The 23380-nt window shown below is 37.3% G+C and overlaps 1 protein-coding gene across 6 annotated transcripts in view; it reads left to right on the top strand.

Moving 5' to 3' along the window:
• The window catches only part of NOL4 (nucleolar protein 4), a 191146-nt gene that overhangs the window by 77075 nt on the left and 90691 nt on the right, over window positions 1-23380 (top strand). The window contains exon 1 of one of the 6 annotated variants that reach the window (XM_027883159.1): window positions 12966-13062. The exons of the other annotated variants lie outside the window; for them this stretch is intronic. The gene's annotated coding sequence lies outside the window, so the exon portion shown is untranslated. Of the gene's footprint in view, window positions 1-12965; window positions 13063-23380 lie in introns of those variants that run through there. 6 annotated transcript variants of the gene reach the window in all.

Below are 23380 nucleotides of genomic sequence, written 5' to 3'. Positions count from 1 at the left end.
TGGCTGGAATACTAATATCCCTCTTTGAAGCCTTTACTTCCCGTGACAGCCTAATGAGACACTGACAGTGGCTGTCTGCTTGTCCTGAGTGAATGTCCTGCATTATGTTGTTTGTGTTGTACTGCAGGATGCTGAAGTGAGGTTGTCTGACTGCTGTCCCCTCGGGAAGCTCAGGAAGAGATGTACTGAATCTCCCATGAGGCTATTCTCAGAAACAGTTTTCTACCTAAATAAATATCATCTCCTGGGGATCTTCTAGAATAGTAACCAATGCATGACTGTCAATATATTTTCGTACTGTGAAATTTTAAAGCCTTAACTATAGAATCTATACTATGAAGGCACAGTTAAGATGCATCCTCTTTTTGATACATTATTATTTACTGACTGAACAGTAAATGTGACTACTTGTTTCAATGTGTAACTTCAGTTGTATACACCTCATACTGTTTGAGACTAAGCTTTCTTAGGGACTTTTGTTGTGCTTATTTGCCATACAAAAGTGATGTCATCAGTGATATGTTCTCTGACATTTCCTATAGGTGTGTGTAAGCAGAGGATGGAAGTATTTAAAGCAATTTGCTGTACTCTTGTGTAGGATTTCTTAGCTGGAAACATGTATTTGTGTATCTTGAAAGTCTGTAGTGTGGGTCCAGCTCCGCAGAGCCACTGATGTGAACTTTAAAAACAGCTTGTATGTTCTTCTGCAGAAGGGTTTGATAGTTTATATGGAAGAGTAGCGGATTTGAACTTCCCAATATACAGCTTCTAGATCTTGTATACGTAAATTGTTCTCTATTTGTCCACTTAAGGAGAACTGTTAGCTAAAAATCTTTGCTGCATCTTAAAACTCTGTTTAAAACATCGCAAAAAAATTTACATAAACAACACGAATTCATTATCATGTGTTCAGTGTGCTCCCTCAAAATTAATTACATTATCACACCTTGAAAACTGGTGTTATAAAATAAAAACTATCACAAGATGCTCTAGGCTTAGACAAGACACAATGAAGAAGGACTAGAATAGAAGGAGGTGTGAAATTAAGAAACACTAAATAAATTTCTAGACACCAGTTTTGAGAAAAATATGCCTGAGGGAGTGGTATGACAGAGGTCTGTACAGTCTAAGTGGTTTATAGTGGTAAACATGGTATTATTCTACACTGTTTCACATGCTGTAGAAAATTGGAACACAATAAAATGATCAGGCAGTGAGATCATAAAAATCAAAAGATGTTTTTTCATGCAGGCTATCATTATGTTGTGGTATTAGTGTCACAGAATGTTGCAGAAGCAAAAAAAAAAAAAAAAGAACAGTTCCAAAAGTCAAGTGAACATATTCCTAAAGCATAGATCAACTGATGGCTATCCAATAATTTTTAAAAAGCTTTACTCAGAGAAGATGATAGAGTTAATTGCTGGAAACTGCAAGGATGCAGTAAGAGAAGGGTCATCATATTTTACTATTTCTATAGTCTTTTGCTCAAAATTTGCTTAAATTTGGCGTATTTTGCCGGATGGATCTTTGCTTGACCCACTGTGTTTATTTGTGCTTGTTTTTAGATTTCCAGGTATTACATCTTTATGTCCAGTACTCGATGGTATACACTGCATACTATCAAGGAAGCAAAGTCCTGCAGATAAAGTCAGTGAGGGAGGTCCCTACACCAGGCAGATCATCAGAGAGAGAACCTGTAGCAAAACCAGGAAGAAAAGGCAGTGTTCAGTTGCATGCTCTGTTGCAAGCCTGTTTGATTTTCAGTCTATATCGTGATAATTATCATCATAAAAGGCTTACTGTAACATGAATCTTTGTCTTATTGCCTAATATCCTTTTGGCCATCCATGAAGTGGAATTCTTTACTGAAAAGTACCTGCTTGTTTTGTAAAAATGCACTCAGCCATTCTGAGGCTTTTTAGTGTCTGCAACTGTTGACAATTTGCTACTCATTTTTTTTTAAATGGATAATATATTATTAAATGCACCATTGGTTACATGAAGAAACAAATATATCAGACAAAAACAAAGTACCTCTGATAAAATGATACTTTTTGTGGTGATAGAAAGAAGTGGTTAGGCATCAAAAATAGCTGGAAGTGACTAGTGTGCTTTGGTCACAAGAGGGGCAGATGCAGATTCAGGGATTCAGTGGATTTGCATTTCTTTCCTGGTAATCTTTGCCCTGGTCAAGTTTCTTGATTTCTCTTTCTCTTTTTTTTCTGTCTGAAGAGTGGAGGTGAAAAATTTTCAATAAATCCATGTATTTTCTGTCTTGTTCTGCTTGATTCAGCAGATTTTAGACCGGTGAGTTTATGGGTACCCTTATGTATGGGTATAATGCCTGGCATAAAGGTGATCCAATACAAACCAGAGTGTGTAAGTGCTAATGCAATTACATGTGCACACAAGTTAAGCAGAAATTCTTAAAAAACCCCAAACTAACCAATCAAAAGAAAAACTACTTGAGGAAAAATAATAGGAAAAATCCTTTTCTCTCCACTTCTCCGCCCTTTCTTCTCACTTTACTTCCCCTCTTGTACTCTGTGGACACTCTCTTTTCCTTAACCTGCCTCAGATGGCAAGAGGAATCTCTCTAAAACAAAAGCCTGGCTCTGTTTGATGATGTTCATTAAAAGAAAAAGTAAACTGTGAGGGAGTCATTGCCTGAACTGCATGTGCCTGCCTCCTCCAAAGAGGCACTCTGGTGCTTAGGCATGCTCCTTGGTGGTTGCTCTGTGCTGCAGCTGGACCCGTCAGGATGGCTGATTGTGCCACCCCTGATTTCCCTCTTCTGTGCAAAGAGTGACACACTCATACGTGCCTTGGATGCTCAGTGGAGGCGCAGGTGGTACAGGCAGCCCAGCAAGATGTGCCTACTGGCAACGTCAAACCAGTGTACCAGCTTTGCAAAAAACAAACCAGAAACACACATCCATCCATCTCACTGAGGAACCAGTACCCCAGGGCACTGGCTCTAGAAAGTGATTCTCTGTGCATACTTGACCTTTTAGTGATTTGGTGTCAGAAAATGTGAACAAAAATTTAAAAACCCACTAAAATCAAAGGGACGTTTTTCTGTTTGTGAAAATCTGTAAGTCTGGGAGGCAGGGGAAAAATGTTACTATTCTCATTTTGATGTAATCAAAGTCTTTATGTAATATGAACGTTGGTGGGGAACAGTCTTCCTGAATCGTGTTTACTAGTGGGAGTTTCAGATCTGATGCGTGGGTGGGAACTAACAATAATACCCCCCCCACATCTCACTGCTGCACTGCAGGGATGAGACTAGGCTTGTATCAAGACTAGTCATCAATGTTATCCTCACCAATTTTGTCTTGCATAGGGGACATTAGACTTGATAGCATTTCTATTTTAGAGGCACCAGCCATGAGATTTGGAAGGAAGTGACACTTGAATTCTCAAGATTTGGCTAACCCCTCTGTCATTCATTTAGTATAATTTTGCATGTTTTTCTTAAATTGGAAGGTTGCAGTACCATTAAAGTCACCCATACGAGACAGATGAATTATGCAGGACCCACATGAGCTGCTGTGCATGACTGGAATTCAAGCCACTTCTCACTGAAATCAGTTTTGCTCTGTGGGACTCCCAAACAGTTTTGTCACTGCTTGGTTAGGCTTTGAACAATCCTTTTGTTGTTGTTCAAATAAACGTCTTAGAGCAGTTTGTAAATCTCAGCCCAACTGTCCTTAATATTGAATGTCAATTCATTGTCCCCCTCTGTGACTGAAGCACTCAGGCCCCAATGCAAACCTTCATGACATCAGTGAGCAGTTGACTGGATCTGCAGGAGGGCAAGGTTAATCAAGGTTTTCGGAGGTTACATACACAGAATTTATTTATGTTGTTGTGAATAGAGAATACAATTAATAACATATTTTTACCTTTCCAGCAATATGCAAACTGTTGCCAGTTAAAGCATCAATGTTGCAAGATGTACCATATCCAGAGATTGCTGAAATCACTGTAGTAATTCCCACAGATTTAAATGGATTTTGCTATAGGACTATTCCTTATTATAAAAGCGGTACTTAATCTGGTAATGTACTGCAGACCAATTGTGCATCACCATTGGGAAGAAACAGTAGGGGAGTTTTTATTTCAACTGAGACTTAAAAACCATGTAATTTTTTTAATTTGATGTCTTAGGATCCATAGAAGTTAATTCAGGTAGTGCTATTCCTCCCTTTTGTGAAATATATTGGAGTTTGGTTTTTACAAGTTCATTGATTAAATGTTTGTTTTTCTCAAAGCGGGAGAAAGAGGAAGGTATCAATCATTGTCTTAACATGATAGTTTTTTCTGCTACCTTACTATACAAACGGAGAATCCTTTGCTTTGCTCAGTAGAATACACTATGGATGTGGTATCCCTTTCTCTCTCCTCTTCTTCCTCCTCTACAGTAAATACTCTCAGGTCAGTTTTATGGTACTATCCCCTCTCTGTCCCTATGAGATGTTCCATAACATTAATATCTATTGATTAGCTAGCTAGTGAGGATTAGCTAGCAGATGAAGTAAGCCAAGGTTACGATTCAGGTAATGCTCTCATGTCTCAACTTTGTTTATTTGTATTTCTTATCTGCAGTGCATAAATGGTTTATTGCAGGGTAGGTTTCCTTGGAATATTTTCTTCATATAATTCTGGAAGTCTAATGCCAGATGAGATACTGAATCAGTCAACTGCCTTCTACTCTGGTGAGAATGTAAGATAACTATTTAAATGAGAGTTATATAATTCCCCTCTGGAAACTGGCTTAGCTGCTCTTCCTACCAGGGCCAAAGAATTATTTTTTCTATACCGGCTGATGAAGCTTAACAAAGCTTTGGATCTAGGTGCAAAAAGCAAGAGGAAGTAAAGTTTTCTTCATACTCTTCCTTACATCCTCTTGACATGCTATTGCTTCAGCATCTCATACAAGTCTTCCAGAGATGCCCTTTGTAGCAAAGCAAAGAACTGATGTAGGTATTTGGGGACAGATCAACTATGCTTAAAAGGTCTCAGATCTACCTGTCTAACTGGGTGTTTGAAAAACATGTTTTACAGCTTGCATGTTCTTTAACTTCACCTTACTCTCTTCCTCAGTTTTCTTTCTAGCAGCCATGGGGTAATATGAGTAAATTTCCTACAGATATACTGACATACACTGAACCACAATAAAAATGTGAATATTTGACTCCTTTCACATATTGTATGTTCCTTGATTATGATTCTTTGTCAAGCCAGAACTGGCTGGCATATCCTTTTTCCCTCTTTATAGTTATGCAGAGTAATAAAAAATGAGCTGCTTCACTTTTGATTTTGGTACTCGTGGTCTTATACCAAATATTTATCCTTAGATTTTAAAAGATAAGTAACTGGATGATTTTTTGTTACTTTACTAGGCCACTCATACGGTATTACTTTTCTTGTTATCTCATCTTGATTCCTCTGTGTGTCTGTCATAAATGGCAGCTCCAGGAGAAACATCACCACCAAATACGTTTTATGTAAACTATATTTACTAAGATCTTTAAGACAGAAATTACTTCAAATATTTTCTCCTGCTCTGAATTCATAATTCATTTTGGTCTTTCAAAGCTGTTTACAGAACTTTCTGTCATCTTCGTATGTGTTATTGCATCAATTTCCAACTTCTTCTAGTATTAGTGTCTTTCTTCTAAAGAGTAACTTAAATTGATATATATGAGAAAAGAAGCTGTAAATTTCTGAAGAGACCGAATACTATATAATTGAAAATCAGACTTCCTGTTACATTGAAAACAGACCTAAACACATTGAAACACAGAATACGCAGGGGGTCATCCAAAGTACTGCAGTGACATAATTTCGAGTAATAGGAAGGAAATTTGATGCAGCTTCTAAAATTAATTTCATTTGAAACCATGAGCACTATAAAAAGCATTTATCATACTGATAATACCCCATAATGTCATAAATATGAGCAATGAAGCAGAAATTATTTCAATAAAACTAATTTAGATTAAGTTTTCTTTTCTTAACTAAAGGTAGTATTGAATTTCTTTAATGTTTGAACAATAAAAACTTGAATTTCCTGAATTTTTAAGATCAGCTGAAAAAGCCAGACCAGTATAGAGATACTGCTTTTCAGCTGAAATAACGAATACTGAAAGAATAAATAAATAAATACTCTGGTCATGTTTGTGCTGTTTTGTCTGAAAACACAGGATACAACCCTGTCCCAACTGGATAGCTTATGCACAAAGACACAAGGGTGTAGAGAAAAATTCACATGAATAAACAGAAATCAATGAAGTTCTTTAATAGTGTTCACTGTTAATATTAGAATCATAGAATAATAGAGTATCTCAAGTTTGAAGAGAACCATAAGGATCATCAATTCCAACTCCCTGCTGCTCATAGGACTGCCTAAACTAAACCTTATCACTGAGAGTGTCATCCAGACACTCCTTGAGCTCTGACAGGTTTTGTACTATAAATTCAGAGACTATGCTCAACACTTTATAACAACAATAACACTGAGCTTGCAAAACATAGATTTGTAAATGAGCTCCCTTATCTCAGAGCATGAATAGGTTCTACATTACTGAACATTTTCATTTAGCCAAATTAACATGGTGCTAAATGCAACATTTTTGTCAAACTACCCAGATCATATTTAATTTTAATATTTAGGTACACATTTATTGAATTTCTGACTGGGATTGTATAGTTTAATGCTGACACTTACATTTAGGTAGATAAAAAATGGTCTGACCTTCAAAGCATCTTGCATGGAAATGCAAGATAGGAAATGTGAATCTTGCAATGTTGAAGCTGTTATCCAGGGAGCTGCAGAAAAAAGAAATCAGAGATCTTCTCTGGTCACATTGGTAGAAACTGGCCTGAAGAACTGGGTTTCTCTGCAGGAGCACAGTAACACAAAGCAGAAAAACAGTGAATTGAGGAAGAGTCAGGAGCTCAAACCTGTTAAGAGTAAAAAGTATTAGTGTGAAAGAGTTGCTGAGCCTGTGGCTGGTGTAGGGTACATCTGTGTGCGGTTCAGAGAAGGGTCACGGTGTGCAAGCTGGAGCACTGGAACACCCAGACATTCTCTCAGTTTAATTGTTAGCTCTCTCCAAGGCCTGTGCTGGGCCATTTCAACTTGCTTGCTCCAGTGCATATCTTTTGTAAAGGAAGGTAGCCTTCAGCAGTGGGAATGAAAATGTAATCCATCTGGGTTTCCTAAAGATTGTTAATAAGGTCCCTAGTAAAGGCTCTGTGGTATCTAAGTGTTTGAAAAATCAGAAATTGAGAATATGGATAAATATTTAGTTCCCTCAGTGGAGAGAGGTCACCAGTGGAGTCTAAGTGGATTTGCAGCAGGGCAATAGGGTTCTTACTATCCAAAATATTAAAAAATAGTTTGAAACAAGGCTGGAGAGCAAGGTGAGAGATGTTGTTGAGAAGACTGAATTACTTGGGATCACAAAACAAAAACTAGTGCTGAAGATAAGAGTTTAATGGGATTTGTAGATAGATGTTAAATCAGACAGTGCAGTTGAAAAAAGTAGACAAGCTTTTTGACACACAAACCTTGATGAAATGGCAGACTGAAGGAGGACACTTCAGAGCTTAATATTAAAGCTTAACACTGGACCCAGCAGGAAAGAAATAGATGGCAAAACAGTAAATGGTAGCATCCCCTTTTCCCCCACCACTTCTAGAAGAGGAGGGTCAGGGATGACCTTATCACTCTCTACAACATCCTGAAAGGAGGTTGCAGTCAGGTGGGGATGAGCCTCTTCTTCCAGGTAACAAGTGAGAGGATGAGAGGACATAGCCTTAAACTGTGTCAGGGAAGGTTCAGGTTGGATATCAGGAGGAATTTCTTAATGGAGAGTTGTTCAACATTACAATGGGAGGTGGTGGAGTCACCATCCCTGGAGGTGTTTAAGGAAAGACTTGTTGTGAAACTTAGAGCCATGGGCAGGTTGAGAAGGTGGTGATTGGTCAAAGGTTCAGCTTGATCTCAGAGGTCTTTTCCAACCTAATTGATTCTGTGATTCTGTAAAAAGGTAGCTGGATGGTGGAAGGGTCAGCCAGGGAAATTTGCTTGCTCTGTTCCTCATCATGCCTGTAGCTGCTGGCTCATGTCAGTGCTGGGAGAGAATATCTGTTCTTTTGCAGGAGAATATTAAGGGCTTATTGCTGGAAATAATATGTATTTCAAAACTCTTGTTATTTTTTATGTATCCTCTTTTTGAATAAGAATGTCTATCAGACAGAAGTATGGTGTAATCTTTTATTGCTGGTCTCACTCAGCAGAGACTGTAGTGCCACAAAGTAGCCCATGTAACTCACAGAATCACAGAAAAGCTGAATTTGGAAGGGACCTCTGGTGATTGCTCAGTTTGATCCCATTGACTGTTTAAGAAAGTTGTGAAATTCAGTTTTTAGAAGCTGTATAAGCAACAGACATTTGAAAGAACATTTTTATCCTTGGTATGCCTCTCCACCATTCCCAATGTGATAAGCTAATCTTACAAATTTAGAAGAAAGAAAATCTTACTGAGAAAATCTCACCTCATCTTGCATTTATGATTTCAGTGTAGAAATAATTTAGTTTAATATTGTTTAGTGTTGCCATGTCTCACAATGGGGTAGCTTATCCTTTCAGGGAGTACTTTCATATTTGCTCTACATTCCTAAAATCATTATTTTCCAGGGACATTTGCTTAAGAAGACAAAATTATAGAACATTTTTACAAGTATGGTCTGTTCTAGTTTTTCTGTATAAATTACTTTGGCTATTAGAATGAAATCACAGCACTTTTTATTATTTTGCGTATTAAAAACCCTTATCTCCTGAAAAATGTTATTACTTACAAAATTGTTTGATTAAAAATACTTGAACACTGATTCTGCTAACACCTACCTCTTTTTGTAAACCCTGAGTAAGGTCAGTGAACTGAGAGAAACTACAGGGAGAGAAAAACAATGTAAGACATACTGGAAATAAGTTCTGATTGCCTAGGTGATCCACTGGTAAAATTACAGGAGGAAAATGCTTAACTATATGACATTTAAAAAAACCCAAAAAAAGTGTTTGAGAACAGTTTTGTTACAGTCTTGAAGGAAAAAAGCAAAAAATTCTTTTTCATTTACATATTTAGGAGTATGCTGATTATTAGTTCTGTACCATATAGTTCTTTGCTTAGAATATGAAATCTGAGTGTTTGCTGTCAGAAGGTGGTGGTACAGCTTGCGCTAGAGTAGGCTGCTGCTTGATGTATCACTGCACAAGGACTGAAGGTCCCTCAGTGTTTCATGTAAGGAATTCATCTGACAAAAGCAAGATCTTAGTAACCAAGACATATTTAAAAAGATAAAGGAAAGGATAGGGAATTAGGGGTTTTAAAACCCCAAATCACAGGTTTGATCCTGTAAAGTGTTGGGCACTGTTACCCTATTTCAGCAAGACTTACATGTGGTTAAATCTTTTGTTCAGGGCTCAGCATTTAGCACTGTTTAATCTCAAATGAATAGTTCTTAAAAAGAAGATTGATATTTCCTTTCATCCACTGATTTTAAAGGACTCTGTGAACAACTCTGTACAGAAACTATATAATAAAAATGAGAATTCAATGATGATTTCCCGGTTAAGCATAGTAAAGAAAAAGACAGGAAATCAAAACAGAAACCTTCACTTTCTCATGTCAACCTTTCATGTTGAACCTATAGATAGTTTTATTTTCCTGTCTTTTCTCTTGTTTATTTTCAATGTGAAATCCTCAGGCTCCTCATTTGTGTCCAAAGCTGTGAATTCATGCAGAAACGTAGGACAGGATGTGTCTTCTGAGCTCCCACGTCTTGTCTTTAAACTGTGGGTATCCTGTTGAGAGAAAAAGGGACTGTTGTGTATTCACCTCTCATTCCCTTCCAAGCAACAGGGTAGACAAAAGACAAGATTCAGACTCCAACCTTGATAGAGGTAGATTCTACCTTCAAAAAAGGTAGGACAAACCTATGAGAGCAGTAGGAGCAGTTTCTACTAAAGACCTAGAGCTTGTTACTCTACTCAAGCCTTAGAAGTGTGCTGCTTTGCTGATGGTATGTTACACATATGTGTTGTTCCTTAGTTAGACTGCTTAAATATACATCCTCAGCTTTCATTTTATCTTATCCCCTATTCTGGCATGCCCCACCTGGGTGCACTAAAACAGTTGCCTGTGCCTGGATATACCCAGGGATCTATGTATGTAGTAGGAACCCCTGTGAACTCTTTGATATTCCAGATATCCAAACTTTGCTCATTTAAAGTGCTTTTCTTTCTTCATGTATGTGTGTGAGAGGATGTGTTCCTGTTGAGAGGATGATTTGGGTATTCATCTGAATTAAAACCCAAGAAGTTTGCCAGAAGTAAGAAGGTCAGGGATAGTTTGGATCCATTTTAGTAACTGGGTGCTACTTGTTTAGGGTGATGGTAGGGGAGTCCATTCCCTATTCGAAAACTAAAGGAACATAGTACTTATGTTTTGTATTTGTCTGAAAGACTGGATTTCAAGAAACACAGGATGCAGTATTATTAAATGGAAATTCTGCAGATGAGCATCATGAAATGGATGTTTGCATTCTAAGGGCAATCGATATTTATTGGTTTCTACAGTCATAGTTTGTAACATGAAAAAGGAAACAGAACTTTGCTTTCATTAACCATAATAGTTGTTTAGCTATTTCCACAGCATTAATCTTGCTGTTAACTGTTCTCTTCACATTGTGAGGAGACAGCATATGACAGGAAAAATCTGTAACATCATTCCATTTCTGATTATATGCCCTTTTTCCTCAAAACCAATTTGCATACTTACAAATATCAGTGTTTCCCACTGGAATTGAAGGTGTAAAATATTGTCTCTCAAGCTGAAAATTATTTAGGCAAAGATTTTTCAGTATTTGGGAATTCTGTCTGGGTGATTTCAAAAGAAAAGCCATATGCCGCTTACATGATCTGGCATTTCTCCAGTTGGATAGAACTTGAGTGGAAAAGTAGAGGAAAAAAAAAAGTAAAACCTAATGCTAATTAGATGATAATAAATACAGGTGCTATACTGTGTGGTGTAATTCTTCTTCATAGCAAGCTGTGGGAGAGTCAGAGCCAGCAGATTCTGAGGGATACTGTTTTGTGCATATATTTTCCCAACACATGCTAAAATCCAAGTTAAGGTAAAACTTAAGGGTTGTGTAACACTGAAATACTTTCCAAGATTGCATAGGTGCAATATTGCCTAGGTATGGAAAATAAATGGTATGCTTTTTTTTGTTTGTTTGGTTTTTTTCTGGAAGCTTCTCACTGTAAACAAAAGTAGTATGGTACTAGGATAAAAACAGTGATTTGATAATAATCTTGAGATCCTGACCTGGGCTTCCAGATGCCCCATACCCCCAGACTTCACAAAAATTTCCTTACCTGTTCCAGGCAGCAATACCCCAGTACCCTGAGGGGATACTTTCCCCCTACAGCCAAAGCCTTATTCCTGGCCTTATGTGGTTTGCCAAGACTAACTTAGATGGGACTAACCTGCCAATTGTCCTGTATAACTGACTGTAGAGACAAAGCTGCTATACATCTGCCCACTGTCTTATCCACCCCCACCTCCCCTGCCTATAGGAGTTCTGTCTAAATGCAATCCCTGGGCTCCTTCTCTTTCATGTGTCAGAGACCATCACGGAGGTTCTTTACTTTTAAAATATCTAGAGAGGAAAATGGATTCAAATGGTGTAGATCTGGCTCATCTGCAGCTCTTTCAATACGCACATAGGTCAAGCCTTTACAGTTACTGAGGGGGCTGTAGCCTGTCAGTGTTGAGTGTGCAGCCGCACACGTTACATGCTCGAGAGCGAAGGCACAAAGGAGGGTGGAATCTGTCCTGTGTAAATTTATGGTTAAAAACATGATTAGTGACTGGCCTTACATTTTCAGTTACTGTGTCTCCAATGTGAAATCTCACTGAGACACGCTTGTGTCTGAAATAATAGAAGAAGACACAGTCATGCTCAAGCCTCCAGGAATTTCCCACAGTAATATGTTGTGTGGTTTTGTAAGAGAAGTTAGAACACAAAGAAAAGCCCTTTACATGAAAATTTGATTGAGCAATTAAAAACGTGTAAATAATTGAAATGCAGGAACTATAAAAGCTTTCTATTACTCTCATTGAGAAAAAAAATCTTTAACGCATAGGATTATTCTGGGGCAGAAAATAGCTGATATTTACAGTATAGATTACTCAATTTTCTTTTGCCTGAGGAACAGGGCTCCCTCCCAAAGCTTATTGTGGTTGTGCCGTTTGTATAAGACACGTGGCTGCTGTGATTTGCTTTTCTCGGTGCCCCATCCCCCATCAGCAGAACCCTTTGAGCTCCGAACACAGATGTTACACTGTGCTCTTTGTGTGCGTGAGCATGTGTGTGTAAGGGCACAAAAACGTGGCTAATATGCTGGAAAACCAAAACCGGAGTGCAAGACTTGGCTTGTGACTTTCTTTATTGCAGTAAGACGTTAGTGTGGACTAAGTATAAGACTAATGTGTATAAATGAGTAGGGGTTTAAAAGCAGCCACGCTTAAATCAGCAATTTAGTGTAAGCAGGAATGGCAGTTTCATTAAATAATGCTATGATCTCTCAACCATATTCTTAACTAGTAATCTCCCCATAGCAAAATACATAGCCAATCAACCTCCTAGCCTGTCAGTAAACTTGCAGGGGAATTAAATCCTGGAGGAAGAAGCCCATAGCCCTGGAGGAAGGCTGAGTGCATGTTTCACTGTCGTCTTTTCAGCTCATCTCAGTGGTCCCACTGCTAGAATGTGCTCTGTTGTCATGGCAACCCCATCTCCTGCTTCCTACAGGAAAGATTAGCTCGTACTGTGCACTGGAGAGAATTTAGGGGAAGTCAAGCTAATCCCTGGGTGCACTGCAAGAGAAAGGTTGGACCTCGCCTGAGGGATGCTGTATCTGCAATGATAGAATTGGCCTGCCACAGACACTGGTATTTAAGTTGAAGAGCAGAATTCACAGTAAGTGTCAGATCCTCCAGAGAGGAATATTGAATGAGGTTTTCTAAGTCCTGGTGAAGACTGTCCCATGCCAACAGTGGAATGACAGCAGGAGGCTGTGTGTGGAATACCAATATGTTTCACCTGTTCAGGTGGTATTTCAAATATAGATTCAAAGCCTCAGCTCCCTGGAAACTAGGTGATAAAATTTTAAAACATCATTGTGAGATGTGCACCTAGAAACCTGAAGTGTGTCTCACTTGGTGCATAGAGCTGAACAAGTGGTGATGAGCATGGCTTACAAATTGTGTATGCACTGTGCGATGTGCTTAAGAATTCCTGAGTGCTGCAAAATAAGCGGGAAAGTGTGAGGAAAGTGTGGTCTGTGTGTGCTGCAAACTCAACTGCAAACTCAACTTTTCATGCTGAACTATCAAATTGAGCATGAAAATGTACAATTCCTGGTTAAATCTTTTTTTTTCTTTTTTCTTCATATAAAAACCCAAACAGAGAAAACATGAGCTTTTTAAAGGTATAGTCATAATATGAGCTTTTCTTTGAGGAAAAAACTCATTTTAACGCAGCTGAATTAAGGTGATGTGTGACATGATGCAGCATGTGAAGTGTGTGTTTGTTTTCTTTCTGATAGAGTTAAACAGAGGGTATTCTAGCTATTCCATTTCTGGTTATTTTAATGTTCTTCCTTTCTTTGATATGATCCTGCATTTCACTTAGAGATGCTCAAGACTCTCAGCTTTAAACTAAACTGTTTGCAGTAAGATTTTAACTGTCTGCTTTTTGTTACAGCTTTTCTTAAACTTTATTTTCCAGCACTTATATGTTCAGCCTATGTATTTTTGCATTTTTCATATGCATACTTTTTCTGTTTTTAATTTAAAAATTATTTAATAATTATTTAATTATTGTTTACTATATAGCAGTATTGTCTGACTTAATCTGTTATGCATATATGTGTTTTACATGTATTAAATGTATGCATGCTTGTGTGTTTCTGCGCTACATTTGTGCATATACAAATACAGACAATTGTATGCATATACATTTGCAGTCTTTGTTTTAATGAGGCCCGTTAGTGATTCATGATAATATAACACCGAAAATGTTAAAAACCTGTTTTCACCTCGCAGGATAGGTATTTTTCTACTATCTGAAATGCTTATTGTTGAAAAATCCTAATAAACACTCTCAATCTGCTTAAAGAAACAGCATATGTTGTGTTTCTCTGTGTGTCTATAGAGTTAAAAGGGAAAGCATCTTCACTGATACGATAAAAGAACACTGTGTTGTGTTTCTAAAGATCTGAGTCTATGGAATGTGTAGTGAAGGGACGGTTGTTTTTTTTCTCCTCCCTCCCAGGACAGCTCAGAAAGAGTCACTCATAAGCTCCAGATTGGTTAGTGTAAGAGCAGTCTTCCCTTAAAATTTCTTTTTTTGGGGCTGATTTACCAAATAGTAAAAGCACTGATAATCAAAGACACTGTCTGTCTTCTTTGGAGTTAAAAAACTCATTAGCCAGTGTATGTCTATTATGGAGGGCTGTAGAAATAAACACAAAGGCTATGGAAGCTTTAAGCCATTATTTAGGCTGGCCCTTGAATCTATGGTAGACATATGGGTGACGGGGATTCCACAGAAATGCCAAGCAAAGTGAGGATCATGGTAAGAGAAAATTCATCAAATAAACGCTTTTAATTAGAAAGAGCACTATGAAATTGCTTGGTATTTGTCAAATTAAATTACTGATTAAAAACTCCCTTCTGTGATAAAAAATTGACTAGGAGAGATTTGTATTTTCACCACCTCTGTGAGGATATAGTTTTATATTTTAACATAGCTGTTTACAGCTTTTAAAATAATTGAAATTGTTAAATGCACAAATTTTCTACCTTGTGCATCCTTTTATTAAATTAATTAACAATAAATTGGATTTTTTTTATCCCAAGGCCATGATTTTTTTCCATTTATTTTTCCCCAGTGTTTAATTTGTGTTAAATGGAATAATGTTGGCTGCTGAAACGTTATCTCAACTTATTTTGTCTTCTACAAAGTGTGTGATTTTAGGAAACTGGTCCAGATTTTATTAGGACCCAGTTTTCACAAAGGGACTTGAATTCCTTATCTACACTTGCAGACAAGTTTAAGCACAAACTGTAAACAGGAATAACTGCCTGTGAGGAAGTGCAGTGGGGTTCAAAGCATGCATCCAAACTGTAACCTGTTTTTGCATTCTCCCTCCAGGGAAAGGGTGTGGATACTCCAAGTAGTAGTGGCACTGTGTTACACCCAGGCAGGTACAGTTGGTAGAGACTGCCCATGCTCAGGAGTCCACACCACCAACTCGAGGAATTCCCTGTAAAAACTCTGTTTCAGTTAAATAAACTGGAACTCCTTGAGTTACCAGAAACTAAAAAGCAGAGATGACTCTGCTTGATGTATACAAAAAAGTCAGAGTTGCTAAACTCTTAAAAATAATAGAAACAGCAGATTCTGCCAGGACTTCCCTTCAGCTCTCTCCTTTTGGCTTCCCCACAGCAGGGGGTGAATCTCTGCACAGGCTTTTGTCTTCATTCCTTTTCTGCCCAATATTCCACTCCCAACAGGTATTACACTCCTCCAGAACTGCCTTCTTCCTGTGTCCCAGTGTTAAGGGTGTCTGCTGATTAGATGTTGAGCTGGCTAACATAATGCTCTCTGTCTTTTCCATGCATAAAAGTAGGATAATTTAATGTATATACTTATTCACCAAATCAAGGCTTTGAATTATAATACCAATCAGAAAAATATTGTCAAGAGTGTGTCACTCTCTTTCCTCAAAACATTTCTCACTATTGCAAAAATAGCCCCCAAAACTTGTACAGCACAGCTTCTGCCAACAACCTCCGTTTGGAATTCATAACTAGCAATTTGTCCCTCTTTCATTCACATTCTAATTCAGGGAAAAATAGGTAAGATGTTCAGCACTTTCTAGGAGGTACACTGCACCTCACAGAAGCTGGCTGTCTCTTATCATCCACAAGTATAAAATCACAAACTCTAATCTGTCCCAGCAGGGATCTTGCTGCTGATATTCTTGTTTAATCAATAACAATCTTACTTTTATAGTATATATATAAACTTTACATTCAATGTGTGTATCTCTTCATATCAGAGATTTATCCTGCACATTATAGTAAGAAAGGAGTAATAGTGATGGTATTTTTTCTTGGTTGCAAGGCATCTTGTTTCCTGAGGCACCTCTGCCTCATTATTTCCTTTAAAATGTACATATATACATATACATATGTATATATATATATATAATGTTTCCAAAGAGACTATAAGTGGTCAATTTGATTGTAGCAGAAGTGGACCTCAAGTGTATCTTCAGTTAAAACAGGAAGTTTAAATCCATTGAGATTTTTTTATGTCTTTAAACATGAGATCAAATATTTTGATTAATATTTTTATTTTAGACAAATCTGCAAGGTTTTAAAATATCTTTGAGTTGACAGTTTCCCCTAATTTGAAAGAGTGATAGCCATCTGCATGGGAATATTTTGATTATTTCAACCCTCCTTTATCTTCCTCTTCTCCTAAAAATAGAAGTCTGAAACCACTAATTGTATGTAAATTGCATGAATTTAATGGAATAAATTATTTCCCAGGCTTCACATGCTGGCTTCTGTTGACTCTGGTGAGATTAAGATCGTATGCATCCAAAGGTAGATTTCAACCCTGTGTATGATGTTCTTCTGGCCAGCTTTGTAGCAGTTATTTAAAATGTGCTTTCTTAGTGCTGTGCTGCTGGCTTTGTGGCTTACTGTTTAATAAGTTCTTTATATTAGCTGAGGAGCTGAGCAAAACAGCAATGTTCATTTTTAACAGGGCCAAACACAAGGTCTGAGCACAAACCAAGATTTCCTGGGCAGGTTCTGTGTTTCTAGAGGTAGTTGAGATACTATGTGCTGTCTGTCTGGCCTCTCTAATACTGAAAGGAGTGAATGAGTGCAGTTGTTCTTGATGCAGCTCCATTATTCTAGTTTTGTGCGCTGTCAACCATAGCAATTGGAATATTTTTGGTCTTCTCCAGAGGTTATTTGTGAGGTCATGACAACAGGTGGCTATAAGGAGGATGAGAGATGCCCATACATCCTCTAGGGCAATGCTGTGGTTCTTTTAGATTCCAAATATCAGGATATCAAATGTTAATAATACCAGTAATATCAAAATTGCAATTGCAGTAGAAAGTTATACAAAGGGAATCCAGGGTTTCTATTGTTTTGTTGCCAGAAGAGTCCACCAGAAGTTTTACAGGGGATAGGAGAATGAATGTGAGCTCAAGATATGAGTGATCACATGTAGTGCATTTTATTTTATCGTTACAAATTCATTCTTGAAAATAGATTAGTTATTGTATCCTGCTGTGGGCCCCTTTAATGGTCTGGCTTTAGGTGAATAATTGGTCATTTTGAATTTGTAATTTCTCTAGTTGTTATGATTGATATTGTTTTCTGAAACATGCTGAGGAGAAGTCAAATGCTGTATGTGTGTGTTGATGGCAGCAACAGCAGCATTTCTGATTGCATCTGTGATTTGTGATTCTGTTCAGCCAGCAGCAAACCAAATGGGATCTGATCAAAACTGTGTTTTGGATATTCAAGTCCAAGAGCAAGAGTGCTGTGATATTCACTAATGTCCTTCCATTCTGCTCTTTGCTACTACATAAACTACTGAAGATTGCCTTCAATGGCTCCTATTGTGGTTACCACACGATGCATTAACAATTACCAGTTCTTTTACTGTCTGCAAATGCACTGTCAGCGTGTACGTCCACTTCTGATGCAAAAGCTCAGCCTCTGCTCCCTGTATTTTATCTTAACTTCCTGCACCACCAGCTGTGGTGTTGAGTTTGGCAGGGATTCCTAGTGTAGGAATCTGCAGAAACTGCAGATTTCAATGCTGAAGTTAAAAAGAGGTGCTTTCTGGGAAAACAACTGCTTGAGAACTGGCTGATGACATCTACGTAAAAGGGGCTCCACATCAATGATTTCCAGTGATTTTCACCACATTATTTAACTGGTTTTGCCATTTGTTGAAAGTATTTCAAAATAGAGCTATCTCAGGTGTTCTTCAACAGAAGAAGATAATGCTGAAATTATATCAGTTCTGAGAAAATTTTCATCATCAAAGGCTTCTTGAGTGAGCCTAAAAAAGTTTGGACCGAAATGTAAAAGGCTTCCTAGAGTATTTTTCCTAGGGTAACACTGGGAGACAAGATCAGGAACTTGAAAATCTGTATTTATCTGTTTGCGTAAAGAGGAATGCCAAGAATATCTTTGAGGCATTGCAGACTTTTCTAAAGAAGATGATAGCCTTAGACTGCCTTCTAAGTACTTCTGTATTGAAGCTGCTATATTTGACACAGGGTAATAAAGAAAGGGTTTTTCTTTTAGAAAGACTCTGCTTTGAGTCATCCAAAATGTTTTTATTCATATGCTGGAGACTCAAAGACAGTAACCATTTCTTTGCTTAGACAGCTGAAATTTCTTTGGGTACCTGAACTGACATATATAGTTTGGGCAATCCATTTGTGTCAATATTTTTCTGTATTCTGAAGCCTGTCACACTCAATCAGTGATAGTAAAACCATGCTTTCCCCAAATTGTTTTATAATTTTTGGAGCCATTCAATATCTAGCTTTGAAGTTTCTGTTGATTCCTACGTGCACAATAAGGAACAGTCTCAGAAGCTGTCATACCTGGAGCACCCCGTGCCATCAAATTTTCCCAATCAAATTTGTGTTTGAAGTGCAATTAATAGATTTGATTGCAGTGTGTTTACTATTGACAGCTCCCCCTTTGTTTGTTTGGGGTTTTTTTTTTTGTTATTGTTGTATTGGTTGCATTATTTCTTCTGATGGCAGTAATTTGCAATTGCAGAAAAGGAAAAACCTGCTGGTGTTCTGTGAAAGAGAACACACTAGGCATTTCACGCTCTGGAGTGTTGGTCTTATTGTTTGCTTTTACATGGGATATAAAAGTTGACAGCACCCCAAGATTGTAATAGTTATTAGAAATAACATTCTATTCCTGATCAGGATTGAAATAGTGTGTTTCATCATGTGTAACTTTTCTGCTTGATCCAATGGTAAAAACTTTTCACCCAGAAGAAATAAGGTTAACCTATTCTCAAAGCCATCTTCAAAAACATGTTCTGCTTCAAAAAATGTCAAACTAATCTTCTGGAAAGCACAGTTTGCTTAGAACTAGTTTGTAATTATTATTTAGGAAGCAAGGTGATCAGTTTATGAAGGTGATGTTAAGAATTGCGAAGTAATGATCTGAGATTTGAAAGAACCTCCTAGGATTCTGGTGTTTTTATGGACATTTACAGTTTGTTGAAGCAGGAGAAAGATAATTAGGAAGTGTTTTTCATTCTTGTCAGGGTTTTTTTTGTGTTTGTTTGTTGGTTTTTTTTCAAACACTATATTTTCTAAGTTTTCTGGAAGCTTGGGAAAAAGTTTGCTGTACAGCTGTTTGTCATAGATCTATTTCTGTTTCTAATGTGCATTTCAATTAGATTAGAGTAACTATACAATGATGATCCGTTCAAAATACAAAGCCTATCATGGGCCAAATAATCTTATTTACACATTATAAAGGGAAAACAAATTATATACCAGATTTTGAAATATCATTATCTTTACTTCTCTATTTAGAATAACATCAAGCATTTCTGTGAGTGCTCTGCTCTGGGCTTTCCCTTCCTTCCCAAGCTAGGTTTGCAATAGAGAACATCATCTGTGGTCAGAGCATAGATTTAAACACTTGGTTTACCAGGAGCAGTTTCTCTGCTGGTTTCCACACAGAGATCTGTTGAGCCAGTTCAACAAATGGTCAATTTTTTTACAATTTCGTGCTGCCCTTCATTCTCAAGTCAGTCCCGTATGATAAGGAGGCCAAGTAGGCATTACAGTTGGACTCTTTGGTAAGGTTTTATTCTTTCCCTTTCTGATTTTCTGATGGTTAACAACAATCTGTACATAAATAGTAGCTGGAATTTTAGTGAGAATAGGACTGATTCGCTGTGATTAACATTCAAATTTTCATTGGGAATGATACCTTATCAGTAGTGTAAAGCACAGGAAAAGCACATGCAGTAATTACTCTGTGTGTGGACCCTCCCATTGCTGAATTCTGCTGGGCTACTAGAAACCCTTAAGTAAATTAGAATAATGGACCAGTTATTTTATTTCTTAAGAAATCTCTCCAGTCTGCAAAAAACTTCAAAACAGTTCATGTATTTTCTCTGAAGGCTGGTGTTCTGTTTGGCCTTGTTGAGTAATTTGGTTTTGAGACTAGCTCTCAGTGATGTTTCAGCAAGGGCAAAGGGACTACCTTTAATGAGAAGAAAATTTTTGAAAGTTACTACAATAGTATTAAGTTCAAGAACCTGTAGTGTTTCTGTTGGCATTAGCTTCTCAGAAGGGAACTGAAAAATGACAGTCTTCGTGCAAAAATTTTCAAGCTCGAATAGTTTTTATGTTTTGATCTTTCATTTATGCTCTTGTTCATTGAACCCTCTCATGCTTGCTCTGTTCCTCATCCAAGCAGAGCCCTCTGCATTGCAGTGGGAGGGAAAGTTTGAAACAGGATAGGCATTGCTTAGTCAGATGGCTTGGCAGTGAAAATTTCAAGTCCACAGCTCTGGTGAGGAATAGCACTAGATATGCCAGAACTATCTATCAGATCCCTTGGATTTTGTGAAGTTTCTGGGCATTGAATCATATTTACTTGGTTTGCCAGGGATATTGTGACAACAGACCATCTAGCAGAATCATTCTTTTTTTTGTCTTTAGATACCTCTTTCTCTAGTTCATTTTTAGCCAATGTGTGACCAAATGCTCAGCTATATTTTGGGAATTGTAAAAAAACTTACTGACTTTGATAAAAGAACATGGTTCAGTTTGGATTTTTTCCCCTGAAAATAATTTCTGAAAAGGAAAGAGCATGTTTTAATTTTGCCAGTCAGATTGAAAGTCAGCATGCCTATCTACAGGATTCTAAGGCAGTTGGGATTTAAAAGTGGTGTCTCTAGGAAAGGCAGAAGAGATCTTCCTGTAGTATTAGTATGGTATAGAAAGTCTGCTGTCTTCTGTGGCACCCAGTTGGTGTCAAATTTCTCAGTTATGGACGTTTGTTGATAGAGTGTGCAAATCTGCCGCTTTTCAACCCAAGGTATATTACATGTTTCAGGATTCTGCTGAGTTGGGCCATTTTTCAGTAGAAAAAAGCAAGTTTACTGCTGTAAACTTCCAAGCATATTTTAATGCCTTGGGTATGATAATGTCTATACATCTCTCTTGGCAGTTTTGGCATTCACTGTGTGAGAGAGGTTTCTCAAACTGATCAAAGGGGGTTCAATCATCAGCATTGCTTTTTTTCCTGCCTTATAATTGTAGTCAACATGCTGGAGACACTCCCAATATGCTTGTGGCAATATCTTTGTGTTCAGGTAAAGCTTTCTTAGCATTGCTGACTCCTTAGCACTCTTTTTCTGCTGTTTGGGCTGGCACTTAAGCATTGGACATGCTGAATATTTTTAACTTACACTTGATACAGTGAAAAATACATTAGGAAAGCATAATAGATAGAATATTCAAAAATAGTTGCTTGCCAGATGGAGAAAGGCCAAGTTTGTTATCCTGTGTGACCAGAATAGTGTTTTTCCTCAAGCAGTGAGCAGACCACTTACTGTAGTTACTATGGCATGCTCAAAGCAGGAAACAGTCATGTACATACTGTCATGGACATTCATAAGCATTTCTAAGTGGCAGAATAAAAAACAAACTGAATTGAAAAGGAACATGTAATTTATATCCCTCAAACATGCTTATTTGCCCAAGTTTTTAATAGCAGCTTTCCAAGCTCTGGAATTCATTGAATTTCTAAATTTACAGTTTATCTGTAGCAGAATCCTTGACTCACAGGGACTCTGTCTCAGCAAAACATTAATTACATTACATTCACTAAATAAGGAAACACCAGCCCTTATGGAGTCCTACAACTGGATATTTACTGTTCTGACTTCTCAGATTCATTAACATCCAGTTTCCTAATGTATAGAGGAAGTTTCGGTTCACTGGTGATAATGCTAGAACTGCATAGAAATACATAGGCTGTAAGTTCCTACTTCCTATTCCATGCACTTATCTTCTACTTCTTCCCAATTACCTATTTTAAAACTGAATTCCAGTATGTGAATATTAGAGGCACATATTTTACTCTCTGCTGAGGTAGAAAATTTTCCTGAAAGCCTATACGTTAAGGTGGGTGATAACTGTGAGATAACTGACTGGAAAGGATGTGACAGACTTGTTCCAAAGTGAAAAAAATTTTTTTCGCAAAAAAACCAATTAATTTTTTTGCAAAAAACCAATTAATTCTACCAACATTCACTTCTATGAAAACTAGAAAAAAACTGAAAATTTTAAGAAATGTTTTCACTTCTGGTTTTGAAGAATTTTTGTGTCCTTTTAGTAATCAACTGTGATACTAAAATTGCTTTACAGTAAGTAATAAAAGTCTTTAAACCATACTTTTCTGTGTTAAAAAAACCCATAAAATTAGGTTGTAATTTTGAAATCCTAATTGTAGAGTTACAAAACTGATGATGAAGTGTCTAATGAGTCTGAATTATTTGTAGAAGTATTGTTACTAGGAGTTATACGGTCAACTCAGTTGAACTATCTTTATTATTATAGAGCTGCCCAAAATATTGGGCTGACAGGGTATTTTAATCTAATTTGTTCTTTGTTTTATGCATCTAAATAGCAGCTGGTAACTACTGAGGTTATGTATACATTACAAATATAAAATAAAGAATGCTTGAAAGACTTCTTCAGAATGCTTCTAAAATAGAACTTAAAACATTATCATCTGTTGAACTTTAGCAGAACTCTTGCTTTTCATACACTTGGGCATGTATGGGTACATTTTTCCAATTCTCTCCTTTTTTTTTTCAATTTTTCCTTATTTCTACTCCGTTGTAGTCATCTAGTGATAGGTAAAATATTAACAGACATATGAATTTTTCATATTTAAAGAGGAAACTTCAGTTCTCTGCTACGAATGTAGCATTTGAGCAAATCCAGCAATTTGTACTGCAAAGTTTGGGGCCCCAAGTCAGAGTGTGGTTTAAATGTTGCTAAAGACATATGAAGCTCAAAGCAGACATTTCTATGTCTATGTTGTTCTTATGGCCTTTCCCCCCTTTCTCTCCCATTTTTACTGATGGAGGGAGTATAATTAGCCTTTCCATAGCCTTGCTGCCCTTGTGG

The sequence above is a fragment of the Empidonax traillii genome, unplaced genomic scaffold, assembly GCF_003031625.1.
Source record: "Empidonax traillii isolate 1590-97213 ecotype Southwest subspecies unplaced genomic scaffold, ASM303162v1 scaffold119:size1479319, whole genome shotgun sequence".
Lineage (NCBI taxonomy): Eukaryota > Metazoa > Chordata > Aves > Passeriformes > Tyrannidae > Empidonax > Empidonax traillii.
The sequence above is the reverse complement of the archived record's forward strand: the minus strand, read 5'-3'. Positions and strand labels throughout refer to the sequence as shown.